Here is a 23,764-nt window from a genome sequence, read left to right on the forward strand (position 1 = left end):
CTCTCCTATGAATAATAGTATGGCAGTGAGGAGGAAAAGGCTGATCTGCTGGGACAGGGCTTACCACAGAAATATCACAGAGTTTTTGGTTTTGCCACTTGGAGCAGAGAAAAGTTGTAAATCTGTTTGTGCTGTTTCTCCCTCCAAATATTGCCTGACTTGTGAGTATTTCCTCCATTTTCTCTCTTATTTCTGATTGCTATATCTGCAGTGTTTTGCTTTCAACTGACTGCATACAGTTACAACAGAAATCTAGGTAGTTTTTGTAACCAAGTGAAGTGCTGTTAATCACAAATTTTAAAATTAATAGCAGTCCAGTTCAAGTCATGCTTTAAGTAAGCATTTGAGAACATCATAATGAATATTAAATTTAAAGTTATTGAGCATAACAACAAATGGTAAATTTTTTGTAATATCTAAACCAAACTCAACTTTACCACAACTGATAAACAATTTTGCATGTCACAAGTACAGCACCAGACTCAGGCATGGCCTTTAAAAGTGGAGTTGAATTTTATCAGAAATCAGCAAAGTGTCATACAGTCATACAGATGCACAGCACCGAAACAGACCTTTTGTTCCAACTCATCCTTGCTGATCAGATATCCTAAATTAATCTAGTCCCATTTGCTAGCTTATATCCCTCTAAGCCCTTCTTAATCATATACCTATCCAGATGCCTTTTAAATGTTGTAATTGTACCAGCCTCCACAACCACCTCTGGCAGCTCATTCCATACACACCAACCACTGCTTGAAAAAGTTACCCCTTAGGTCCATTTTAAGTCTTTCCCCACCCACGCTTTCTAGTTTTGGACTCCCCTAGCCTGGGGAAAAGACTTTTGAGTATTCACCCTATCCATGCCCCCTCATGATTTTATAAACTTCTATAAGATCACCGCTCAGCCTCCAACATTCCAAGGAAAATACCCCCAGCCTATCCCAACTCCTACATTCAATGCACTGACCAATAAAGGCAAGTATACCAAATGCCTTCTTCAAATGACTTGCTGGAATTTGCTGTCATGAGAATGGTCAGGCAGGTTGTGGTAATATGTGAAATCACAAGCAGAAAGTTCAGAAGATTCAGAATCTTTCATGAAGATTATTAAGACTTTCAATCTATTGTCCTTGAGGAAGTTAGAATCTATGGCATCTATAGCCAAACATTGTATTTTTTCTAAGATTTGTACTCTAGCTATATAAAAGATAAATGCTAGACTTACTGTAGACTTGTCTCTACAAAGAGAAGTAAGGCTTCAACTGTCCATGGTCACCCATCCTATTCAATATCTTCATTGAAGAGATGTTAACTTTCCTGTTGAGACAGGCGATCAGCTGCAAAAAGCAATTCCAAGTCATTAATCTGGAATCGACATTTAAACTGTATCCTTTATGATGGACTTGAAAGGGTCTGTTGTAAGAATTTTTGACAGTATTGCGGAGTTCAGTTTTACAGACAATATTGTGTACTCAGACTATCCCTTGAATTTATTGTACCCCTAGTCACCATTTTCAACAATGGCTAATCACGGCAGTATGGTGCCTTCACATTGGAAAGAAAAGACACAAAAGCTACTCGAGCATACAGGATCATCTATCTCAATTATTTACTTTAAAAATTGCAGAATATTGAGCATTATGTAATTAGGTTTAAAGTGGTTATAAAAAGGGACAAAGACAAATCAAAGTTAAACATATTCAGTTGTCAGTTTCAATGGTCTGAGAAGAGATAAAGCAAAAGATTGACTTGGAAACTGACAAATAAGCAATAACAGGCTTCAACATTAACTATTTTCAGAAACACATATTAAATAAAATATAAATAAATATACTTGTCGTTTGGATGATTTGTGATATAAAAGGAAATCTTATTAAAGCAGAGGGTATCACTGAATTACTGAATGAGTATTTGGATTTTAGTTTGATTATGGAGATTCCACAGTATATTTTAAAGGCACAGATTCTGAATCCAGACAGTCAAGCCTCATGTCCAACAACTCTCCTTTCATCAGTAGGGGAAAGAGGCCAGGACTTGACACACTCACAGCAGAAATCTGAACTTAACAAATCCCATTTCACCTGATCCCATATTAGAAACATAGATAGAGCTATGCAGCATGGAAACAGACCCTTCAGTCCAACTCTTCATTGCCAACCAGCTATCCTAAATTAATCTAGTCCATTTGCCAGCATTTGGCCCATATCCCTCTAAACCCTTCCTATTCATATAACCATCCAGATGCCTTTTAAATGTTGTAATTGTCCCAGCCTCCCCCACTTCCTCTAGTAGCTCATTTCATACAAGGACCACCCTTTGTGTGAAAAAGTTGTCCCTTAGGTCCCTTCTAAATCCTTTCCCTTTCACCTTAAACCTACGTCCTCTAGTTTTGGACTTCCCACCCTGGGGAAAAGACCTTGGCTGGGACTTACGAAGCTTTGTTATAGATGTAAATGCATGCAAAGGTCACATAAGGTTTTTGGAACTTTGATACTTTTGAATTATCTAAATTTTTGCACTTTTACTTTTGAGAACAAAAATGCCTACCTGCATAGGAGAGCTAAAATAAAATCTATACTTGCAGTTTCAATAGCTTTTATTTGATTCATCATTTACCTGACAGCTCCAAGGTATTAAAGGATTAGTTGTTAATGTGGGGCTATGAACACAAATACCTGTTTTAATAGAGGATGAATTACTTGAGGTGATTTAACATACTGAAGTCTTTAATAGACACTGTAACTTTGTTTTATTTCACCTGACTATGGCTTCTAAGGTCTGCCCATGGTGGATACTGCCCGAGTTGACATGAAACAAAAGCTGGTGAATGGGAAACATAATAAAGTTGGCATTGGGGCTATTTGGTGTCATGCTATAGAGTGACAAGTCAGATGATATGAGGTGCCATGGAAATGAATAGAGTGCATTAGATAATATTGAGGATTTGAGGGCTCAGTAGGGGTGGTGGGGGGGGGGGCATGGGGAGTGAGAGCAAAGGGGTATGAGAGGTAAGGCAAAGAGAGCTTACTATTTAATGTAACCTAGATGAAATCCTAGAGAACTGTTCTACTTTTAACTGGCCTGCTTTGACACCTGACAGCCCATAGCCGCCTCTGATCTCTGGCTAGAGAGCCCACATTCAGGGCATTTCTCATTCTCCTCCTGTCTTTCCTGTTCCCCACTTCACCAGAGACAAGTTCAGGAAGCTGGAAGGCATTACATTGTCTGCTGTGGGAACATAAATCCAGGCTTTCATATCTCTTTTCAAATGAAAAAGTGAGGTTAATTATGAATAGAGTTATTGGATAAGTTGCCAGTAGATAGAAAGCAACTACTGAATGTGCTGGCATCATTCAATGATAATAAACCATCAAGTACAAATGGGATATCTCCTCAGTTGCTGAGAGGAGGCAGGTTGGAGACAGTAGAGGCAGGCTTTGACCTAATCTTTCAAACCTCCTGGTTATATTGGATGGTGAAAGTGAATTAGTGGAGTATTAAATCTGTTCAAAACATGAAAGAGAGATAAAGCTCCATCTAACATGAATGATGGAAAAAGTACCAGAAACCATTGACAACAACAAAGTTAATTCTGATTTGGAGATAGCGGTGATGGACTGGGGTGTACAAAGTTAAAAATCACACAACACCAGGTTATAGTCCAACAGGTTTAATTGGAAGCATTAGCTTTCGGAGCACTGCTCCTTCATCAGGTGACAACAACCATCAAGAGCAAATAATTTCTGACTAACCTGATAAGTTCTCAGAAATCAGAGTGGAATATTGAACGTATTTCAATGAAGATATATACCTCAATTTTCAAAACAACATTTTTAAAGAATCTCACAACAGATCCATCTGGAAAATGGGAGAAAATGGTATTGAATTGGTTCTGGTAACCCATTAAATACTTTGCTGAAATTTCAGGACAAAGAGTATTGCTGATAAAATAGAAGTGCGTAGTGAGTTCCCCAGGGTTCAACACTAGCATCAGTATCTTTTTTGTTCTTTATAAATGACTTGGACACATGGGTTAGAAGTTTGAATGGAGATGGCTCCAACAGCATACTACCTGCAGGTACCTTGACCTGATTCCATGGCAGGAATGAAGAAGGGCTCATGCCCAAAACGTCGATTCTACTGCTCCTTGGATGCTGCCTGACCTGCTGCGCTTTGCCAGCAACACATTTTCAGCTCTGATCTCCAGCATCTGCAGTCCTCACTTTCTCCTCCTGATTCCATGGCAATCAAGCAACTAACTGCCTGACATCAGGACTCTCACTCTTCCAAGGGATGATGTCCTGTCTCTGAGAGCTGACAGCCAATCAAAGAGCTTGCAGCTCCTCGTTCCCAGCAGCACCAGCAGGAATGACATCCACTGCTGGGAAAGCACCCTGCCTGGAACATCATCATTTTAGGTGCTGCACCATGAACAGGTAAGTGGGGTCAGAACCACTCAGGCAAATCCCAGCAAACAGTTGGGGAAGACATTTTTCCCTGAATAGGACTTCTGCATCTGAGCAGGCACATGAGTTGGGAAGTTTCTGGTTTGCCATGTCTGCCATTGACGAGACTCTCCATGGGCCAAACAGCACTAAGTCAGGAATTCTCTACCCTCAACCCTGGGCATACAAGAAGGCACCCGACGGGTTTTACTGATGTTTTCCGATTCCATACTTAGGTCTATATGATATTGGCAATATACTTGAGCTGTCCTCCTCAATATTTGTCTTGTAGTGAGATTTTGCTTGATGCTGCAACCTAGGGTGAATGTAATCCTGCACTTGACAGTTATGTAATGACTAACCACAATAATCACTAACCTGGGTGGTCAGATAGAGATGGGGAAGAGGATGTGGGATGTCTTTGAATTTAAGACAGTGCAACCTGATAAGCCTAGCAATCACTAAAACTATGCAAATTGAAAACAGGCAATTTTAAAAAAAAGCCTTCTCAAGTTTTGTTTGCCCAATATTCAGCTTATTTCATTAAGTTTGCAGTGCAACAAAGTAAATGCAACATCAAAGTGGCCAGTAGTTCTAAATGTTAATGTCTCATCCATAAAAGTAATAAAGGCTCTTTTGAGAGATGCTTCAGGCCAAAATCCATCTTGTAGTGAATACACTGAACCGCCTTGTTCTCAGCATTCGTACAGTAGTTAGGCTGAACAGCTAATACTGTGGAGGGATTAGTGGCAGCCTTTGTCACCAGATCATGATGTCACACTGGCTACTGCTAGCAAAATAAACAAGAACAGGTTTCCGAGGATGTCAAGTAAATGAGGTTACACTGTAGTTCTTTAAACAAATGAAATTTGTTCTTCTTTTTGTGAAACATGGACCTCAAGTAAACAAACTGGAAGCATGAGTAGATCATTCAAATCACGAACCTGCTCCACTATTTAATAATAAGATCACAAAATTGATCTTTGAATTCAATTACACTCTCCTGCCCAATCCTCATGTCCCTTGATTACCCAAAATATCTGTCAACGTCAGACTTAAATATACTTAGCAACTGAACAGCTCTCTGAGGTGATGAGTTTCAAAAATGTGTAACTCTCTGACGGAAGACATTTTGCCCTGAATGGGACTTCTGCATCTGAGCAGGCACGTGAGTTGGGAAGTTTTCTGGCGTGCCATGTCTGCCTCAAAACAAATCCAGTCAAATGATGGGATTTTCAATCGAAAAGGGCAAGAAAGGATGCATTTGGGCCAGCTGCTTCCAACCACAGGTTGTGTGGGACTGTAGGGATTACAGAAATGGCTGTTTAAAAGACTCCACAGCACTCGAATGTCATTCCAGTTGTTTTGTTAAATATTAAACCCTCCCACCTCCCATTTAACACCTACCCCCTCTCTACACATCAACCCATGCTCCCATACACAACCAATGGCACCTTATAACATCCAAGCCAATCCATAGCTCCCAAATCCACACTCCATGACAACCAACCAATCTCCCCACTTATCCTCATGAGCCTTATATTCCCCAAGCCAATTTAAAGCCAGTTCATCCCAACCCACTCACCACCCTTTGCCCCTGACACCATTACTCACTCACCTAGGGCAGGGCATGGGATCTACTTCAAAGATGAAATAAAAATCTAAACATTTATACAAACCTTTAATATATTAAAACACATTTTTAAGAACACTCTCACTCATGAAACCCATTCAAATCTCTCATATGCTTAATCCATAAAAATACCTGTATTCACAACTCTGCAATAATGTCTGCTAATCCTTTGATAACCTTTTCAAGCTGTCAATAAACATGTGAAGTAGGGGTTGCTGAGAATAATTATAGGTTCTGAATAGCAACGTAGTCATTAACAATTTTATATATATATTATTAATGATAATGTTGTTATATTAATAAACAGCTATTGTAATTGCTAGGAAGATTTTTTAATTCTCTCCGACAAACATAGCTTTTCTTAAAAAAAGAGCTAGGGATTTAAATTACTTGACAGCTTGACAGTGCTACACACCTCAAGCACTCTTCAAGCACATGTATGTCAACTCTAAAAATTCATAACACCCACAAAGTGGATTAATGCCCTTGCTCCAGTGGAATTGGAGTCTGTGTGAAATCAGCTTTAAGTTAATTTGTTCCAGTTGAGTTCCGGTGTCCCTCACGAATGAATCGTGTCCTATCCCCATTTTTTTTCATACAGGCAAATTTGAGATCTATCAGAAATGGTTGAAGGTCTTCCACCTTAGGGTCTTGCCTTCCATTTTTAAAGATCTGCAGCATCTCAATGATTACTGAAAACAATTCAAGTCCTTATCTCAGTCTGAAACAGTTACTCGAGCAGAGAAAGCAAAACAAATAATTCATGTATAGACCTCATCATATTATTGGGAGATGCAAAATATTTCATAAACAGGTATTTATCACTGAAGGCAATTTTTGAAGACAATAGACAATAGGTGCAGGAGTAGGCCATTCTGCCCTTCGAGCCTGCACCACCATTCAATATGATCATGGCTGATCATCCTTAATCAGTATCCTGTTCCTGCCTTATCTCCATAACCCTCGATTCCACTATCCTTGAGAGCTCTATCCAACTCTTTCTTAAATGAATCCAGAGACTGGGCCTCCACTGCCCTCTGGGGCACAGCATTCCACACAGTCACCACTCTCTGGGTGAAGAAGTTTCACCTCATCTCTGTCCTAAATAGTCTACCCCATATTTTTAAGCTGTGTCCTCTGGTTCGGCACTCACCCATCAGCGGAAACATGTTTCCTGCCTCCAGAGTGTCCAATACTTTAATAATTTTATATGTCTCCATCAGATCCCCTCTCAGTCTTCTAAACCCAAGGGCACAAAAGCCCAGTCGCTCCAGTCTTTCAGTGTAAGGTAGTCCTGCCATTCCAGGAATTGACCTCGTGAACCTATGCTGCACTCCCACAATAGCCAGAATGTCTTTCCTCAAATTTGGAGACCAGAACTGCACACAGTACTCCAGGTGTGGTCTCACCAGGGCCCTGTACAGCTGCAGAAGAAACTCTTTGCTTCTATACTCAATCCCTCTTGTTATGAAGGCCAGCATACTATTAGCCTTCTTCACTACCTGCTGTACCTGCATCCTTACCTCCATTGACTGGTGTACAAGAACACCCAGATCTCTTTGTACTGCCCCTTTACCTAAATTGATTCCATTTAGGTAGTAATCTGTCTTCCTGTTCTTGCCACCAAAGTGGATAACCATACATTTATCCACATTAAACTGCATCTGCCATGCATCTGACCACTCACCTAACCTGACCAGGTCATCCTGTAATCTCCTAACATCCTCATCACATTTCACCCTGCCACCCAGCTTAGTATCATCAGCAAATTTGCTAATGTTATTACTAATACCATCTTCTATATCATTAACATATATTGTAAAAAGCTGCGGTCCCAGCACTGATCCCTGCGGTACCCCACTGGTCACTGCCTGCCATTCCGAAATGGAGCCAGTTATTACTTCTCTTTGTTTCCTATCAGCCAACCAACTTTCAATCCAAGTTAGTACTTTGCCCCAAATACCATGCGCCCTCTCCACTTCCCGCTCCTCTTCCCTTGAACCCCGCCCCTCCAATCACCACCAGGACAGAACCCCATTGGTCCTCACCTATCACCCCACCAACCTCCAGATACATCGTATCATCCTTCGTCATTTCCGCCACCTCTAAACAGACCCCACCACCAAGAATATATTTCCCTCCCCTCCCTCATCAGCGTTCTGGAAAGACCACTCCCTCCGCAACTCCCTTGTCAGGTCCACACCTCCCACCAATCCAACCTCCACTCCCAGCACCTTCTCCTACAACCGCAAGAAATGCAAAACTTGCGCCCACACCTCCCCGCTCACTTCCCTCTAAGGCCCCAAGGGATCCTTCCATATCCATCACAAATTCACCTGCACCTCCACACACATCATTTACTGCATCCACTGCACTCGTGTGGCCTCCTCTGCATTGGGGAGACAGGCTGTCTACTTGCGGAACGTTTCAGAGAACACCTCTGGGACACCCGCACCAACCAACCCAACCACCCCGTGGCTGAACACTTTAACTCCTCCTCCCACTCCACCAAGGATATTCAGGTCCTTGGGCTCCTCCATCGCCAGACCATGGCAACACGACACCTGGAGGAAGAGCGTCTCATCTTCCACCTTGGAAACCTCCAACCACAAGGGATGAATGCAGATTTCTCCAGCTTCCTCATTTCCCCTCCCTCCACCTTATCTCAGTCCCAACCCTCGGACTCAGCACTGCCTTCTGGACCTGCAACCTTCTTCCTGACCTTTCCGCCCCCACCCCTCTCTAGCCTATCACCCTCACCTTAACCTCCTTCCACCTATCGCATTCCCAACGCCCCTCCCCCAAGTCCCTCCTCCCTACCTTTTATCTTAGCCTGCTTGGCACACTCTCCGCATTCCTGAAGAAGGGCTTATGCCCGAAATGTCGATTCTCCTGCTCCTTGGATGCTGCCTGACCTGCTGCGCTTTTCCAGCAACACATATTTCAGCTCTGATCTCCAGCATCTGCAGTCCTCACTTTCTCCTAGTTGATTTTAATACCACTGACATAAATGTTTTCAATTTACACCACTGTTCTGAAGAGGCATGGTAAAACAGTAAATTTTTTTGAAGAAATAAGAAATCAGAGGAAGCTGGCAAAAGTTATATTCTTGACCTTGCTGCATCAGACCCAAAAATAAGATACAACATTGTTCTTTAAGATTAGATTAGATTCCCTTCAGTATGGAAACAGGCCCTTCAGCCCAACAAGTCCACACCAACCCTCTGAAGATTAACCTACCCAGGTCCATTCCCCTACCCCGTATTTACCCCTGACGAGTGCATCTAACACTAGAGGCAATTTAGCATGGCCAATTCACCTAACCTGCACATCTTTCAATTGTGGGAGGAAACCATAACACCCGGAGGAAACCCACGCAGATACGGGGAGAATGTGCAAACACAGACAATCACCCGAGGCTGGAATTGAACCTGGGTCCCTGGCACTGTGAGGCAGCAATGCTAACCACTAAGCCACCATGCCACCCTGCCACAATTCCCTTGTTAATTATATTTTAAAAGCAACAGTGAAACACACAAAAACAAATAAAGAGAAACAATGAATTAGGAGTGTAACATAGTCCTGTGAAAGTAGGGAAGTTCTCTTTACTATTGGGTCCATGCCCCAGATCTTTTGTGGAGTCATGGAGATCTTTCAAAAAGCCAGCTGGTCAGTCAGGTGTCCTGTCTCCATTTTTGACACATCCCATTTTCACCATTTGGAGAAAAGGAGCAGGGCATGAATCATACCCTGAGCAGAACCTGAACGTAGCTGAGACATCTGAATGTTGAAATCCATCCATAATTCAAACAGATCCCATTTTCCCTGCAGCAAGGACAGTAATTCACTGTCAGAGACTTACAACTTTTTTTTTAGACTAGTTGTAAATGTTTTTGATGGGGAAATAAGGTCTGTGGGACTGTCACAATGTTATTGAAATACTCAGCCCTTTAATTATTTACTAAAAGAATCTGATTTTGTCATTGAGCAAAGTGAAATATTGCTGTAACAGGACTGGTTGCTTCTCATGGAAGCAGTCACTTTGTCCAAAGAGCTTTATAAGGTCATATAAAGAATGATTTATACAGAAAGTCCCAAAAATGTGCCTAAGTCATTTCTATGCAAATTGTTGTATGAAACCTCTTAGCACTAAAACAATATAAACCACTTCTCTAAGGCTATAATTGAAATGATCAGGTGTCATCACCTCCTTCCAATGAAACTTTGTAGAGCTTCCCTAAGTAGGAAGGCAGTTCAATCCATGAAAACTGAACAGACTTGTGACCCGTGCCATACTTCAATGAACAGAAGGCTGTAAAATAACTCACAGTTTAATCATCAAGTTGGCTAATCTGAATTATCTATTCCGAAAGAAAAATATTAAATTTTACCCTTTGAGACAAAGTTGCTGATCCATCCAGAGAATGTAATGACGTTTCCTGCCTCTACCATCCTGCCAGCCATATGTTGGAAAGATTTTTAAACTGTTTCTCAACTTGCTTGACCAAGACTATCAATGCACTTTCTTTTGTCATTGAGTCCTGGAAATGAAACTTGAACACAGTGCTTCTCACTGATGGGCTGAAAAGTTAAAAGAACGTCACAGACATTAAAACTACAAACTATTATATTTATTTTGTAGCTCCTTGAACGTGGCTTTCCCTCCCAGCCAAGTGCCCACCTATATATCAAAATCCTATCACCCTCACCTCTTGCTTGTCAACAACACCAAGGTCACTCACAAACTGCACTCACAATATGACTATCTTGTCTGTTATCATGTCATAGCATTTGCTATCCCCTTTCATCACCCTTACCCCACTGTCCTGCTCTAAAGGTTTGTCCATTTCCACTTCTAAATGACTGAGCACAGCTACTACATCTTTTTTAGGTATGTCCAAGGCAAAAAAATGGTTAGGACAAAAATTGGGCCCTTGAAGACAGAAGCAGGGGAATATATTACTGGGAACGAAGAAATGGCAGAGGAATTAAATGGGTACTTCAGATCTGTGTTCACTGGGGAAGACACAAGCAATCTCCCTGAGGTAACAGTGGCTGAAGGACCTGAACTTAAGGGAATTTCTATTTGCCAGGATTTGGTGTTGGAGAGACTGTTAGGTCTGAAGGTTGATAAGTCTCCGGGACCTGATGGCCTGCATCCCAGGGTACTGAAGGAGGTGGCTCGGGAAATCGTGGATGCGCTGGTGATTATTTTCCAGAGTTCAATAGAATCGGGGTTGGTTCCTGAGGATTGGAGGGCGGCTAATGTTGTGCCACTTTTTAAGAAGGGTGGGCGGGAGAAAGCAGGAAATTATAGACCAGTTAGTCTGACCTCAGTGGTGGGAAAGATGCTGGAGTCTATTATAAAGGATGAAATTACGGCACATCTGGATAATAGTAACAGGATAGGACAGAGTCAGCATGGATTTATGAAGGGGAAATCATGCTTGACTAATCTTCTTGAATTTTTTGAGGATGTAACTCGGAAGATGGACGAGGGAGATCCAGTGGATGTAGTGTACCTGGACTTTCAGAAAGCTTTTGATAAAGTCCCACACAAGAGGTTAGTGAGTAAAATTAGGGCGCACGGGATTGGGGGCAAAGTACTAGATTGGATAGAGAATTGGTTGGCTAATAGGAAACAAAGGGTAGTGATTAACGGCTCCATTTCGAAATGGCAGGCAGTGACCAGTGGGGTACCGCAGGGATCCGTGCTGGGACCGCAGCTTTTTACAATATATGTAAATGATATAGAAGATGGTATCAGCAATAACATTAGCAAATTTGCTGATGACACAAAGCTAGGTGGTAGGGTGAAATGTGATGAGGATGTTAGGGGATTACAGGGTGACCTGGACAAGTTAGGTGAGTGGGCAGATGCATGGCAGATGCAGTTTAATGTGGATAAATGTCTGGTTATCCACTTTGGTGGCAAGAACAGGAAGGCAGATTACTACCTCAATGGTATCAAATTAGGTAAAGGGGCTGTTCAGAGAGATCTGGGTGTTCTTGTCCACCAGTCAATGAAGGCAAGCATGCAGGTACAGCAGGTCGTGAAGAAGGCTAATAGCATGCTGGCCTTCATAACAAGAGGGATTGAGTATAGAAGGAAAGAGGTGCTTCTGCAGCTGTACAGGGCCCTGGTGAGACCACACCTGGAGTACTGTGTACAGTTCTGGTCTCCAAATTTGAGGAAAGACATTCTGGCTATTGAGGGAGTGCAGCGTAGGTTCACGAGGTCAATTCCTGGAATGGCAGGATTGCCTTACACGGAAAGACTGAAGCGACTGGGCTTGTATACCCTTGAGTTTAGAAGACTGAGACGGGATCTGATTGAAACGTATAGGCTTATGAAAGGACTGGACACTCTGGCAGGAGGGAACGTATTTCCGTTGATGGGGGAGTGCCGAACCAGAGGACACAACTTAAAAATACGGGGTAGACCATTTAGGACAGAGATGAGGAGAAACTACTTCACCCAGAGAGTGGTGGCTGTGTGGAATGCTCTGCCCCAGAGGGCAGTGGAGGCCCAGTCTCTGGATTCTTTTAAGAAAGAATTGGATAGAGCTCTTAAAGATAGTGGAGTCAAGGGGTATGGTGATAAGGCTGGAACAGGATACTAATTAGGAATGATCAGCCATGATCATATTGAATGGCGGTGCAGGCTCGAAGGGCAGAATGGCCTACTCCTGCATCTATTGTCTATTGTCTATTGTCTATTGTCTATTATCTCCATCAATGGTGTCCCTTCCAACTCGAATACGGTTACTTTTGATCTGCATAAGAAATGTATTCTTGGCTCCTTCCTTCAAGTGCTACACTGATTTGTCATGTTTACTTTTCATCATCCTTGGCCATGCAGCAAAACATCACAAATCCATGAATGATGAAAAATAGCCGACAGACAGCAAAAAAGGTGTTTAACTATAAATAAAATCACTGAGCCAAAGGAGATAATATTAGGAGATGTGACTGAATGTTTGTTCAAAGAGGTAGGTTTTCAAGAGGACCTTTAATGACGAGGAAGCATTTAAGACAGAGGAGCTGAAGCAGGGAACTCCACAGCTTGGGCCTTACATGCCTAAAAGCATACCTAAATTCCTGAAAGGATGGTGAGGGTGGTCATGTCACAGATCTCTCAGACTCAGAGTTGCTATAGCAACATTTAGTTTTACATTCATACTATAGCCTGGAGCAAAAGACACAGCATTATTTGACATCCAACTTTATTTCCCATCATGTGGCTGACCAGAAGTTGCTCTGGCTCTTACTGCCTGCATCTGGCAAGTATTGGAAGGGTTTACAAGATGCTGCTCAAATAACATGGCCATGCAATTTCCATGGCCAAAGACTCAGGGTGGGATTCAAACCTACACCATTTGACTCAGGCAGAGATATTACTCACTGTACCACAAGACATCCTGGAAAGAAGAGGGGGTGGTGGGGGAGATGTACATAAGATCCAAGTCCCCTGTACATCAGTATATACTTTGGAGAGTTTCATGGAAATAAAAATTGCCCAGGAGTTGATATCAACAGTACAGAAAGGATACATGGAGAGGTGATGACCTAGTGATATGATCACTAGACCATACATCCCGAGATCCAAGTCATATTCTGAAGACATTGGTTTAAAATTTGAATGCAACAAAAAAGAAATCTGGAATTAAGAGTCTAATTGTTGGGGAAAAAGAAAATCTGGCTTACTAATGCCCTTGAGGAAAGGAGGTTACTGTCCTTACCTGATCTGACATAAACGTGACTGCAGACCTACAGTAATGCCATGGTTGATGTTTTACTGCATTCTGGGCTGTTAGGAATGTGTAATAAATTCTAGCCTGGCCAATATTGCCCACATCCCATAAATGAACAGGAAAGTCATCACTCTATTCTCAAAGAAAGCCTGGCTTATAGAAATGGAAAGCTTACTGGTGAAAGTTTTGCCTCTATTACTGTGTAATGATCCTGTAACTGGGGAATTCTGAGCATGAAGTAGCAGATGTCAGCAGCAAATGGCTGTCCAAGCAGCCAATTGTGTTAAAGGATTTTCACAAACTACCAAGCAGGATACAAGAATGACAAAAAGAGAATCATTTATTAAACATTTCATTAAGAAAATTAAAGGTTGTGATAGACACTTGGAAGCTAAATTAACCTTAAAACAACATGGTTAAAACTTTGGCTTAAAATAATCCACAAAATAGTAGGTTAATCACTTGACACCACAGACAAATGTAAAATTGTGTCTTTCAGAACAAGTTCTGTTATTCAACTTCTAATATTCACATTACCAATAAAAACTTAGTTATACCTAATTGAAACATGAAACAAAAAACACATTGCTGGAAAAACTCAGCAGGTTTGACAGCAGCTGTGGAGAGAAATCAGATTCCTGACTGAAATAAAAAGATACACCTATTGTTCAAACATGATTGTCACCTCCAATGGAAAGGTTGGGGAGTACTGGGTGCAGGGAGAGAAAGTGGAAAATTATTGGTGTAGCCTGTGTCAAAACCCAGAGTGATTGTGCACAATTTCAAGATTTCTGAACCAATCTATCAGCACCCAATATCCAGTAAGTGATGTTGATTTCAGAAAGGAAATGACAGTAAATTGTCAGTTTCCAGTGACCTGTCCTCATCTCACAAAGTCCAGACCGTGTTTTGTTCCCACCACACAGTACCTTGGACAATTTCATAAATATCTTAGGAAGTCACATTAAAAGGTGTGGTGGGAAGAACATGAGAGTTTGGTTTCAATGGGAAGGACTAAATCAGTAATCTGTGCTATCATGAAACCAAGCCTCAGGCAGATTATGTTTACAGCATCACAACCTTCAAAACTTGTAAATCAACTTATCAGACTAGGTTTTTTTTTGTTTCTTTTGGACATTGAATCCAAACTAATTTCTGGATTGGATCCAATATTGTGAAATATGGTATAACTGCAGTACTGGTCTAACTGCAAACTGATATCCTAAAAGGGATCCCCGTAACATGCAAAATTTGGAGATTCTCCTATAAGACCTATAAGCTGTGGAATGCAAAACAAAACGGTAGTCAGCCATCAGTCTGAACCCAAAATCCCATCTTATTGTACTTACATGTCGGCCAACATTTTGAAGTCTATTCAAACTTTAGTTGCGATTTTAGTCACATTTCAGAACCCATTTTCACTAGCCTAGAATTTCCTCTGAGTCACCTCATCCCTGTCTTGCAAATGATTGGAGTGTAAACAGCAAACAAGTTGGCATTAAAACAAGATAGAGTCAAAGACAGAGATGTACAGCACGGAAACAGACCCTTCGGCCCAACTCACCCAGGCCGACCAGCTATCCTAACCTAATTGAGTCCTATTTGCCAGCACTTGACACATATCCCTCCAAACCCTTTCTATTCATATACCCATCCAGATGCCTTTTAAATGCTGTAATTGTACCAACTTCCACCACTTCCTCTGAAAGCGCATTCCATACATGTACCATACTCTGTGTGAAAAAGTTGCTCCTTAGGTCCCTTTTATATCTTTCCCCTCTCACCCTGAACTTATGTCCTCTAGCGCTGGACTCCACCACTCCAGGGAAAAGACCTTGTCTGTTCATCCTATTCATGCCCCTCATGATTTTATAAACCTCTGTAAGGTCACCGTTTAGCCTCCAATGCTCCAGGGAAAATAACTGAGTCACTTAAATGCAACACATGCTCAGTGGCTTGAACATGTGAAGCAAAAACATAACACAAATTAGCTAAAACTGGAGGCTTATTAAAGCCAATGAGCTAACATTCAAGACCATTTGATAAAAAGTGAAAAAGGATTATCATACAGAATGTGGCTTACATCAGATCATCCTTTGGCCTGAATCTAGAGAGGTATTGAGTTTTTTATTGAATTATAGAAGACACTACACTCCTTGCCTAGAACCTCCTTCCTCTTCATTCCTCAGTCAGGTAAAAACAATGACTGCAGATGCTGGAAACCAGATTCTGGATTAGAGGTGCTAGAAAAGCACAGCAGTTCAGGCAGCATCCGAGAAGCAGAAAAATCGACATTTCGGGCAAAAGCCTTTCATCAGGAATATAGGCAGACTGCCTGAAGGGTGGAGTGAATAAAACCCTCCTCTCATTTATCTCTCCACCCCTCAGGCAGTCTGCCTTTATTCCTGATGAAAGGCTTTTGCCTGAAATGTCGATTTTCCTGCTCCTCGGATGCTGCCTGAACTGCTGTGCTTTTCCAGCACCACTAATCCAGATTCATTTCTCAATTCCCAAACCAACACTAAAAGCATAAGGGGGATTGTGCCAACAGTTGCCCTGAGACAACTAATGGTCAAATCGCTCTTTACAGATGTGAGGCAGGACATCTGTCAGTACTGCGCTCCCTCACTAAGTTTAGTGAATTGGCATTTTGGACATGCCAAGACAAAATTCAAAGCAGAACTAGTTGGTCCCAAGATTTTATCTGAACAGACTGCAAGCCAGCACGAATAAGGCTGAAACTTTTAACCATTCCAAACAACCACATCATCGCTTTCTCTATCATCAGTGCAGAGGAACAGAGGGATCTGGGTGTGCAAGTAGATAGATCCCGCAAAGTTGCCAAAGTGGATAGGGTCGTTAAGTAAGCATATGGTGTTTTGGCTTTCATCAACAGGGGGATTGAGTTGAAGAGCCGTGAGGTTTTGCTACAGCTCTACAAGTCCCCGGTGAAACCACACTTGGAATATTGTGTCCAGTTCTGGTCGCCCTACTATAGGAAAGATACAGAGGCTTTGGAGAGGGTGCAAAGAAGGTTTACCAGGTTGCTGCCTGGACTGGAGGGCTTGCCTTATGAAGAAAAGTTGAATAAGCTCAGACTTTTCTCTCTGGAGAGAAGGAGGAAGAGAGGAGACCTGATCGAGGTATACAAGATAATGAGTGGAATAGATAGAGTCAATAGCCAGAGACTTTTCCCCAGGACAGGATTGACTGGTACGAGGAGTCATAGTTTGAAGATATTAGGAGGAAGGTATAAAGGAGATGTCAGAGGTAGGTTCTTTATGCAGAGAGTTGTGAATGCATGGAATGCGTTGCTAGCTGTGGTGGTGGAAGCAGAGTCATTGGGGGCATTAAAGTGACTGCTGGACAAGCACACAGATAGCAGTGAGTTGAGGGGTGTGTTGGTCAAGTTATTATATTTTACATTAGGAATAAACCTCGGCACAACATTGCGGCCAAAAGGCCTGTTCTGTGCTGTCCTTTTCTATCCATCTTCTATCATGAAAAGAACACTTCCTTCTTTCAAGTGCAATGTCCAGGAATAAGCTGAGTTAAGAAGTGCTATTTTGTTACTATTCCCTCAATTTTAGCTATTCTATATTTTTCTTAAAAAATACAAAAATAACGCCTAGACACTGCATCAATGAACCTGCGCATTTTTGAAATGAAAACAAAAGGGGCTTTTAGCACTGAAGGGTTAAATGAGATATACTGGGACGTGTAAGTGTCTCTTTGTTTTAAATGATTCTGCTGAATATAACAGCTATCTCTGAAAGTCTGTTAGTGGTTGTGAGGCTGTGAGCCAGAGCTAGGGAGCAGGTGCAGGTTCTAGGCATCAGCAGCTGGGCTGAGAATGTGCAAAGAGCAAATGATCGGTGTGTGTATGTTTTATATATTGGGGTCTGTTCGCCATTGTTTTACCATTTTAAGATTCTGCACTGGAAACGACAGCTTGGTAGATGCCAGGTGGTCCTGATTCGCAAGGGGTGGGGGGAGGAATGAAGGGAGCTTCGTCTCCTATTTTCTCATTTGTGTCTAATTGCTAAGAAAAAAATACATAAACTGCTCTTCAGAAACCCTTTGCTTAGTTAGTAAAGTTCTTTTGTGTGATGGGTTATTGGACTGGATGGCATGTTTATTGCTGCACCATCTGGAAATTTAGTAAATGACAAAGCCTTTAAAAATTACACGTCTTTATTGTTATGACAGGATACTATGAATATTTGATTCAAAAAATGACTGAAAAGAAAATAGTATCTAGTAGCTCTATTTGAACGTTTGTGCTCTGATGGCCTCTGCCATAGAAAGAGATGCTAACGATTTAAAATAAACATCAAAAATGCTCACTCAACGTGTCCCTTTCTCTCAGATAGACAGGGTGGTGCCAACTGACATCTAAAGCGAGGAAGAGCCAGAGGTTTCCACGCAGGACACTCCAGAGATCCCTGGGCCTTCCACCTCCCTCTTCCCTGTGATCTAACACCTACAGAAATCTACATGAAGGAAGGTGAGACTTTGTCTGGGCAGGACACTCTCAGCAGCCCTAGGCCCTCCAGGCCCCAATGCTCCCAGGAACAAGCAACAAAGTCTCCAGGCCAACGACAGAGCAAGCATCCTGCACTCCAGCTGCAGGCATCAGGACTGCAATTAGTAGCAGCGGGAATGGAAAGGAAGAAAGGAAGCTTACTGACAGCACATCAGTGGCACAAGTGACACAACAATGTAAATTATCCTGCATTTTCATAAATGTACCTTTACTTGGATTCTTAAAATTTCAGTTTCAGTGTCTTTGTGTCTGTCAGACCAGGTGAAAGCATTCTTTGAGAGATAAGCAACCTCTTGAAAGAAGTTGTAATGGCCAAGTTCATCTCTCACAAGTAACGTGACTGCAGACAGTATCAGACATCATGGAACCTTCGCCTATAATGTAATTGACTGCAGCCAAAGTGTTGCACTTTAAAATAGACAACACTGAGGCTACAAACAGTTTGTAGGGATTGCAGTAGGGATTGCTCTGCATAGAGGAGAAATTAAGGACTGCAGATGCTGGAGATCAGAGTCGAGAGTATGATGCTGGAAAAGCACAGTCAGTCAGGCAGCATCCGAGGAGCAAGAGAATTGACATTTTGGACACAAGCTTTTCATCAGGAAAGAGGCTTGCGGGCCAAGGGAGCTGAGAGATAAATGTGGGTGGGGGGGGGGGGGGGTTGGATGGGGGGGCACGCAGAGAATGTGACAGGTAGATGGAGGTGGTGGTGAAGGTGATAGGTCGGAAAGGAGGGTGGAGCAGATAGGTGGGAAGGAAGATGGACAGGTAGGACAGGTCATGAGGCCAGTTCCGAGTTGGAAGGATAGATTTGGGACAAGGTGCGGAGAGGGGAAATGAGGAAATTGGTGAAATCCACATTGATCTCATGTGGTTGGAGGGTCCCAATGTGGAAAATGAGGCATTTTTCCTCCAGGCATCAGGTGGTCTTACCTGGGATCTTGGGTTCATGTCACACTCCACTACATTATACATTTTCATACACACACACTCACATAAATCCTCTCTCAGACACACACTCTCTCTCAGACACACACTCATACATAGGCATATACTCTGTCACACTCTCGCACACACTCAATCAAACACACACACATGCATACATATATATAAGTCTATTGGCTGAATTTACATTTGCAGATACATTCTATTTTGTTCAAAAAGCACACAATATGTAGGCAGTCAGTCCATGTGACATTTTATAAATTCCTACTTTGGAAACAGAACCAGTCTGACCCCAGGTTGGAATACAGACTCTAACCTCACCCCTTTAATGCATTGTCTGAGCTGAGATGTCACTTTTTTTTAATAAAACCTTAAGTTATCTTGGGAATGTGACTTGAAAGAAATTCTAGGATTTACATATTAAATGAATCAAAACCTGCAACCCATTTGAAGTGATTAAAGACTTAACATCAATCTAGGTTTGTTCAATACATCGGATCAGTTGTATGACACTATGATCTTTTACTATAAATTCTGTGTCCTATGATCCTGCCCCATGAGCTATCTGACAAAGGAGCAATGCTCCAAAAGTTTGTACTTCTAAATAAACCTGTTGGACTATAAACTGGTGTTGCCTGATTCTTAGTTTAGAATTTGAATGTGGGAATGTTGACCTCCCCAGTATCAGGTATGAAAATTGCTCTGGGCCTGGAATCACATGTGGGCCAGACCAGGTAAAAATAGCAGATTTCTCCCTCTAAAAACAGATACCTACTAATGTGGAGCATAGATAGAGGAGGATGGTGTCCAGGGAGCATACAGGGAAATGGTGATAAAGGTTGAGTTCTCTGAAGGCCCAGAGAAGGGAGCAGTGCCAGCGAAACCTCTGATTTTCAAGTAGGGAATTGGTGCCAATGGGTTTCTCAGGGAAGGAGGGATGGATTAGGAACTGCATAGAAATGAGGCAAGTTTAGCAAACGAAGAGATGCAAAAGCATGGAAATAATATAGTTGCCGCTCATTAATGAGATTCAGAACTTGCCACAAAAACCCTTAAGGCATACATCAGGCAGCTTTTTCTTGACATTGAGTATCTGATTTTCCCATTCTCATCATATTTTCCTAACTTTCTTACCAGTGTCCACAGGAACATGAAGTTCCTCCTGCACCGAGAATGGAACAATTCAGCCTATGACTTCTCAGTTTCATAGGATATCAATAAATTAGTAAAGGTATTCATACAGGGTCACTCCCTTCTCGCATCGTATTAATAAGAATGTCTTAGCAAATGGAGACTAGCAAGAAATTCAAAATGGAAGATGAAAAATTGGGTGACCAACTCAAAGTTCTGGAGCTGCATAAACTGTGGGTGTACCTACATCACGCAGACAGCTTTAGGTGAAGGATGCTATTCACCAATACCTTTCTAAGTGCCTTTCAATACATTTCAATTAGAATGGGTAATAAATCATGTCCAAGCTAACAGTGCCCACATCCTATGAAGAAATTTTAAAAGTTGTAAAGTAGTATAGAACTTGAGTGTTGCTGAAAAAAAGACGTGTATTGGCAAAGCTTTTCAACTTGCACTCCTCAGGATAAGTCACAAGAATGGCAATTGAAGGGGGAAACCAAAGACTATACTGCACGACAATCAAGTGTGTACTAGTTAGCAAGTGAACTCTGATTGGTCGGTGTGTTGCTATGGAGAATGTACTAATTAATGATTGGTAGTTAACTGCCAGGCATTGTGTAAATCTTAGACTTGGTCAGATTGATTGATTGCATAGGATATTGCCCTGAGAAAAGATACAGCGAATGGCTATCAATATCTTGTTTAGTTGAATATTCTAATACTGTATTCTTGTAAACTGTTGTAATGAGTGCAAAACGAAAAGATTCGACGAATGTGTCTTTTCTCAGCAATGCTCAAAACACAAATGAAGCTCTATTGCAACAAAACAAGATCTGAACAGGTTAACCCACAATCAGTGGTGCCATATTCATTTTCACATTAGTTAAATCATACTTTTCAAGTGGGGATTCATACAACAACATAAAAGACATACAAGTAACATAAAATATCTTCATTTCAAAGAAATTTTAAAAATCTCCTCCAGCCCATACAACTGAATTTACATTCAGAATCCACTTATCTGAGTAGTTAAGAGCCACTGCATCATTAAGATTGCCTGTTCCTGAGTTTAAGTTAGTCCAGAGAGACATGTATAGGTGGTTAGACAACAAAAGGAGAAAGCATACACTCTTAGTTATAATAATAAAAACCCTCTCGATACTAAATTGAGAGTTAGTCATCTGAATAAACAAAATAAATGCATAATGCTCAAAGTCACCATACGGACTCAAATTCCAACAACCAGACCTTACTAGCCCACTTCCGCTGATATCAATTCTCAACAGAAAAAGAAATAATGGTCAAGATTGGTCACATCACATTTCATAGTGGTTGCAAACTAGCAAAGGAAAGCATACTAAACACCTTCTTCACTATTCTATCTACCTGAGACTTTACTTTCAAGGAATTATGAACCTGCACTCCAAGGTCCCTTTGTTCAGCAACACTTCACAGGACCTTTAAGTGGACAAGTCCTTCCCTGAATTGCCTTTACAAAATGCAGCACCTCAAATATATCTAAATTAAACTCCATCGTCACCCCTCAGCCCATTGGCCCTTCTGATTAAGATCCCATTGCACTCTGAGGTAGCCTTCCTCGTGCACACTACACCTTCAATTTTGGTGGCATCTGCAAATGTACTACATATATGTCCTACGTTCACATCCAAATCATTTATATAAATGATGAAAAGCAGTAGACCCAGCACTGATCCTTGTGGCACACCACTGGTCATAGGCCTCCAGTCTGAAAAACAACCCTTTACCACCACCCCGTCTTCTACCTTCAAGCCAGTTCTGTACCAAATGGCTAGTTCTCTCTGTATTCCATGTGATCTAACTTTGCTAACCAGTCTTCCATCAGAAACCTTGTTCAAAGCTTTACTGTAGTCCATATAGATCATGACCATTGTTCTGCCCTCAATAATCATCTTCATTAATTCCTCAAAAAACTCAATCAAGTTTGTGAGACATGATTTCCAACGCACAAAGCCACATTGACTATCCCTAATCAGTTCTTGCCTTTCCAAATACATGTAAATATTGTCTTTCAGGATTCCCTTCAACAACTTGCTCACCACCAATGTCAGACTCACTGGGCTGAGTTCCCTGACTTTTCTTTACCACTTCTCTTAAACAGTGGCACCACGTTTGCCAACCTCCAGTCTTCCAGCACCTCAGCTGTGACTATCAATGATCTAAATATCTCAGCAAGAGGCCCAGCGATCACTTCCTCAGCTTCCCACAGAGTTCTAGGGTACACCTAGTGGTCAGCATGGTGGCACAGTGGTTAGCATTGCTGCCTCACAGCGCCAGAAACCCGGGTTCAATTCCCACCTCAGGTGACTGACTGTGTGGAGTTTGCACATTCTCCCCGTGTCTGCGTGGGTTTCCTCCGGGTACTCCAGTTTCCTCCCACAGTTCAGAGATGTGCAGGTCAAGTGAATTGGCCATGCTAAATTTCCCATAGTGTTAGGTGAAGGTGTAAAATGTAGGGGTATGGGTGGGTTGCGCTTTGGTGGGTCAGTGTGGACTTGTTGGGCCAAAGGGCCTGTTTCCACACTGTAAGTAATCTAACTTGATCAGGTCCTGGGGATTTATCCACTGTTATGGATGTTATGACATTCAGCACCTCCTCCTCAATAATATGGACATTTTTTAGGATGTCACAATCTATTTCCCCACACTGTGTCTTCCATGTCATTCTCCACAGTAAATACTGATGCGAAATATTTATTTATTATATCTCTCCCACCTCCTGTGGTTCCATACACAGCCAGCCTCGCTGATCTTTGAGGGGCCCTATTCTCTTCCTAGTTACCCTTTCGTCCTTAATGTTACTATAAAATCCCTTCGGATTCTCCTTAACCATATTTGCCAAAGCTTGCTCACGTGCCCTTTTTGCCTTCTTGATTTCCTTCTTAAGTATACTCCTACTGCCTTTATATTCTAAGGATTCACTCAATCTCTCCTGTCTATGCCTGACATATGCTACCTTCCTTTTCTTGATCAAAACCTCAGTTTCTCTAGTCATCCAGCATTCCCTACACCTACCAATCTTGCCTTTCACCCTAACAGGAACATATTGTCTCTGGATTCTCGTTATCTCATTTTTGAAGGCTTCCCATTTTTGAACTATCCCTTTACCTGCAAACATCCACACCCAATCCACACTATTTTCTTCAAAATCCACCAGCAACTGCACCCTTTCCCAAGTCTGGCCAATATAAAGAATATATTTTGGTGGGCGGCACGGTGGCACACTGGTTAGCACACCTGCTGCACAGCGCCAGAGACCCGGGTTCATTTC

The 23,764-nt window shown here is 41.9% G+C and overlaps 1 protein-coding gene across 3 annotated transcripts in view; it reads right to left on the bottom strand.

Moving 5' to 3' along the window:
* Positions 1–23,764, bottom strand: part of LOC140495989 (serine/threonine-protein kinase PAK 3) — a 251,309-nt gene that overhangs the window by 184,574 nt on the left and 42,971 nt on the right. For 2 of the 3 annotated variants that reach the window (XM_072595377.1, XM_072595378.1), the window contains exon 2: positions 1,226–1,337. The exons of the other annotated variant lie outside the window; for it this stretch is intronic. The gene's annotated coding sequence lies outside the window, so the exon portion shown is untranslated. The remainder of the gene's footprint in view (positions 1–1,225; positions 1,338–23,764) is intronic. 3 annotated transcript variants of the gene reach the window in all.

This window comes from Chiloscyllium punctatum, chromosome 25 (assembly GCF_047496795.1).
Source record: "Chiloscyllium punctatum isolate Juve2018m chromosome 25, sChiPun1.3, whole genome shotgun sequence".
NCBI classification, from domain to species: domain Eukaryota; kingdom Metazoa; phylum Chordata; class Chondrichthyes; order Orectolobiformes; family Hemiscylliidae; genus Chiloscyllium; species Chiloscyllium punctatum.